Genomic DNA, 4948 nt, shown 5'->3' with positions numbered 1-4948 from the left:
CCTGGAGTTGGGAACTTTAGGAATCTACATGGTGCTGTATTCTACTGTGACTAAGCTGGCACCTAAGCTGCAAGATGAAGTCCTTCTCACTCTTCTTTTTTTCTTTTCTCAAGAAGAAGAAATCTCTCCCTGCAGCCACCATAGTTAGAAATCTCCTGAAGCCAGCATGACACTGGGTCTCACTGGAGGCCCATGGTGAGACTTGCGTGGGTACCACTGATGTTTATTCAAGGACCAAGGGCTCTTTAGTCAGCAGGTGATGAATCCTGCTTGGAGGACCCTTTCCTTCAAGGCAGTGGGTTCTCTTTTGGCCCAGGGTGTGTCTAGAAGTGCCATCTGGGAGCTAGTGCCCGGAATGGGAGCCTCAGGACTTTTCCTGGTGCCCTCTTCTACTGTGGCTGAGCTGGTACCCAAGTTGCAAGACAAAGTCCTATCTACTCTCCCTTTTCCTCTCCTCGAGCAGAAAGAAGGAGTTTCTCTTAAAGCTATGAGCTGTGCTGCCTATCGTTGGAGGAGGAGTGATGTAAACACTCCCTTGGCCACCCCAGCTGATGTCTCACTAGGTCACATGCACCCCAAGTCCACTGGTTCTGAGCCCACCACAGCACCAGGACCCGCCCAGGAATTACAGTCCTTCTGACCTAGACTGCCTTTCAAAGATATTTAAGACCTCAGAGCACTTTAGCCTGATGTGGTGGGGCTAGCTGGAACTCAAGTTCCGACCGCTGGGATGCACAATTCCCATCTGGCTAGAGTTGGTCAGAATGCTCTCTCCATGTGTGCTGACTGAGTTCTTCCCTGTGTTGCTTTCCACTGTGATAGGTAGCACTGAGTTCCAATGGAAAGTCCCACAATCACTGCCCTCTCCTTCCCCTAAGCACACAGATTCACTCTCCACACTATGAAGCTGCTACCTGGGGATGGGAGAGGGGTGGCATCTATAATTCAAGACTATCTTTCCTACCCACTTCAGTGCCTCTTTCCTTATATGCTGTTAAACCCAGGTACTATGATTGTTCACTTGATTTTTGGTTCTTATGAAGGTACTTTCTTACGTGGATAGCTGTTCATTTTGGTATTCCTGCAGGGAGGATGATCACTGGAGGCTTCCATTCAGCCATGTTGCTCCACCTCTATTTGTTACTTCCAATATATGTGGTTTGTATCATTTAACTTTTCTCCCTAAGTATACTCCTTTGAAGTTATTCTTATCAATTTGCCCCCATTTGTTTGTAGCCGTATATCCATGTATCCATGAAAGTCACTGTGTGTGCCCTGAACCTTGATCCTCAGCCCTCCAGGTCATGCACATAGGCTTCCCCTTCCCTAAGGATTTAGCTGGGAGGATTTCAATGTGTGTAAGCCAGGCAGCCTCCCCAGTGCTCCAGGTTGCCTGTTCTTTGGAATTGGCCAGCTCCTGCTCACATAGGGCTGCACATGCATCCAGGAGTATGTGGTGAAGTGAGAGGTGGAAGTTCCCTTTGGTTTTGCTATCAGTTATCGTGCTTCTCCCTAATTTAATTCCAGGCGGGTGGGAACATGTCTATGTCCAGTGCAGTGCCCACTTCCTCTTATTTTTGTTTTTTAGCATTTTAGTCTCTATACCACACCCTTCCAGGGTGGCAGATAGGTAGGAGAAAGGAAGCAAAGACAAGGACTGAGCAGGTGTGGTTGAGAACCACGATGGCTTGTTTCATTTTTCTTCAAGTCATTGGCATTCCTAAAATGTTTCACTGGCATGCATGGTATGAGGAATGGATATAGAAGTAATTCATTTCAGGTTTCAAATTATTCAAAGTGGGACAGTATACCATTATTTTCATTTTTCTCAACAAAAAATAAGAAACATACATTCTGAAAAACAACCCTGACAAGTGTGGACTTGAGAGAAGTGTTCATGAACTTGTGAAAGAAAAATTAATTTTCTCAGTAATGAAACAATCTTAGTCAGAGGGTTACTGTCTTATACAAATGTTTCAAAAATGCAATGACAACTTTCTTACATTAAAAAAATCAATTAAAAAATATAGTGCACTCTCCTATCTGTCCTGCCTTCCCCTGTTTTTGTTTCAATGATCCCAACATCAGATTGTGGTTAATTCTTTCATCCACTGAACACCTTTATTGAGTATCTCTTGTCTCCCAGGAAGTGGGTACACAGTAGTGATTAATTCAGATATGGCTCCTGCCTTCATGGAGTTTAGCTTATGTTAGTTAATATTTTGTTGTATACTCACTTTGTGCCAGACATTTAATGGCGTCATCTTATTTAATTCTCACATCAAACTTGCGAGGTAAGTACTATTATTATTCCTATTGTATATTTATTTATTTATTTATTTTGAGACAGAGTCTCGCTCTGTTGCCTGGGCTGGAGTGCACTGCAAGCTCCGCCTCCCAGGTTCATGCCATTCTCCTGCCTCAGCCTCCCGAATAGCTGCGACTACAGGTGCCCGCCACCAACCCCAGCTAATTTTGTTCTGTATTTTTTTGTAGAGATGGGGTTTCACCATGTTAGCCAGGATAGTCTCGATCTCCTGACCTTGTGATCCAACTGCCTCGACCTCCCAAAGTGCTGGGATTACAGGTGTGAGCCACTGCGCCCAGCCTCCTATTTTATTTTTTTAGAGATGGGGTCTCACTGTGTTGTTCAGGCTGGAGTGCAGTGGTCAGTCCCAGGTGCCATCATAGTGCACTACAACTTTGAGCTTCTAGGCTCAAGTGATCCTCCTGCCTCAGTCTCTCAAGTGACTGAGACTATACGTGTATGTGCCAGGGCACCTGGCTCATCCCTAGTTTAGAGATGAGAAAAATGGTCCTTAGGGAAATTAAGTATCAGAACTAGTAAACAAGTAATCTGTGGGAATAAACAGATAATATATAAATTAGTAACAGGAATGTCCCTAAAGGTAAGTGGGATGATCCATGTTTTAGGGCAATGGTCACCTTTTTAGACTTCGAATGTCCATGGCCCTAAGCTAAGTAGCATAAGAAGAAACTAGTCTTGGTTTGAAAATATATTCAAAAGTTTCTTCTGAACCCTCATTCACTCTTTTTTTATTCCCCCAGATCCTGGAAGGACAGATTTGGTATGCAAACTAGAGAGCCCAGGTGCAAAGTCTTAGGTATCTCTATTCAGAGTCTTTACACATGCATGTGTTTAATATCCATTATAGCTGGAACCCCATTATTTCTGATAGGCCTTTGACACCCTTAGGCTTGTGAGATTTGTTGGTCCAAAAATCTGCCATCCTTACCAATAGCCATTTGGGAGTCTCCAAACAACCTATATTTGTGGTATAGTCTGAGTCTAGTTTGAATATAGCTTATATGTATTTTGTCTGTATAAAAACAGTTATCACCTGAGACTACTTTACTCCATCTCAATCAAATGAGAAAACATAGCAAGTCTGTGAGTTGGTGTTATGGGCTGAACTTTGTCCCCCTAAAATTCACATGTTGCAGTCTTAACCCCTGGTGCTTCAGAATGTGACTATATTTGGAGAGGGGGTCTTCCACGAGGTAATTAAGTTAAAGTAAGGTCATCAGAGTGGGCCCTAATCCAATATGACTGATGTCTTTATAAGATAAGGAAATTAGGACACAGACATGTATGGAAGGAAGACCAAGTGAAGTGACAGGGAGAAGAGGGCCACATACAAGCCAAGCAGAGAGGTCTCAGAAGAAACCAACCTTGCTGGGCACAGTGGCTCATGGCTGTTATCCCAACACTTTGGGAGGCAAAGGTGGGAAGATCACTTGAGGCCAGGAGTTGAAGACCAGCCCAGACAACATAGTGAGACCTCATCTCCAAAAAAGTGTATTCTTTTAATTAGCCAGGTGTGGTGGCACCCACCTGTAGTCCCAGCTACTTGGGCAGCTGAGGCAGGAGGATCGTGTGAGCCCAGGAGTTTCAGGCTGCAGTGAGCTATGATCGTCACTGCACTCAGCCTGGGTGACAGAGCAAAACTCTGCCTCAAAAAAACAAAAACAAAACATGCATATGGCCTTAGGCCACCTTCTAACCAAAAAACAATTTATCAATATGTAAAATTGATATAATTGCAGTCTTTTGGCTAAGCGTGGTGGCTCACACCTGTAATCCCAGCACTTTGGGAGGCCAAAGCGGGTGTATCACGAGGTCAGGAGATCGAGACCATCCTGGCTAACACGGTGAAACCCTGACTCTACTAAAATATAAAAAATTAGCCGGATGTGGTGGTGCGCGCCTGTAGTCCCAGCTACTCGGGAGGCTGAGGCAGGAGAATTGCTTGAACTCCGGAGGCGGAGATTGCAGTGAGCAATGGAGATTGCACCATTGCACTCTAGCCTGGCAACAGAGCAAGACTCTGTCTCAAAATAATAATAATAATAATAATAATAATAATAATAAAATTGCAGTCTTTTCTTTCATGAAGTCTATAATTAAAGTTACATAAATGGGGAAATCTTAATCATAAACTTAAAATTCATAAATTCTTTAAAAATTGGTTAACTGATTCTCTTATCTGAAAAGTTATATTTTGGAGATACTTCTCCCTTGTGTATCAGATACAGAAACTATGGAGCAAAACAATACAAGGAGAAAAAGAACAGGAATCACTGGATTTTAATTAAAATGTCATTTGTTGAGTGTTGCACTTTTCTAGAGTGAAAGGCATGTATATGTTTTAAAAACTAATTAAGACTCTTTTTGTTCACAAAGAGAAACAGCTGGGTTTTAACATCTGAATGTATTAAGATCAGTGTTCACTGAGAAAAAGAAAATCCATAGCCACTTGGAGAAGAAAACAAAAATTTAGCTTACTCATCAGTCATTAAAAAACATTCTTTGTGTGCACATGGGACATAAAGCTCATCAGGTTTAGAATCCAGCCACTATTCCAGTCATTATATAGCTCAATCTCTTGATTAGATGACATTTTAACTGAACATTTAAAATCTGAAA

This window comes from Macaca nemestrina, chromosome 3 (genome assembly GCF_043159975.1).
Source record: "Macaca nemestrina isolate mMacNem1 chromosome 3, mMacNem.hap1, whole genome shotgun sequence".
Lineage (NCBI taxonomy): Eukaryota > Metazoa > Chordata > Mammalia > Primates > Cercopithecidae > Macaca > Macaca nemestrina.
The sequence above is the reverse complement of the archived record's forward strand: the minus strand, read 5'-3'. Positions refer to the sequence as shown.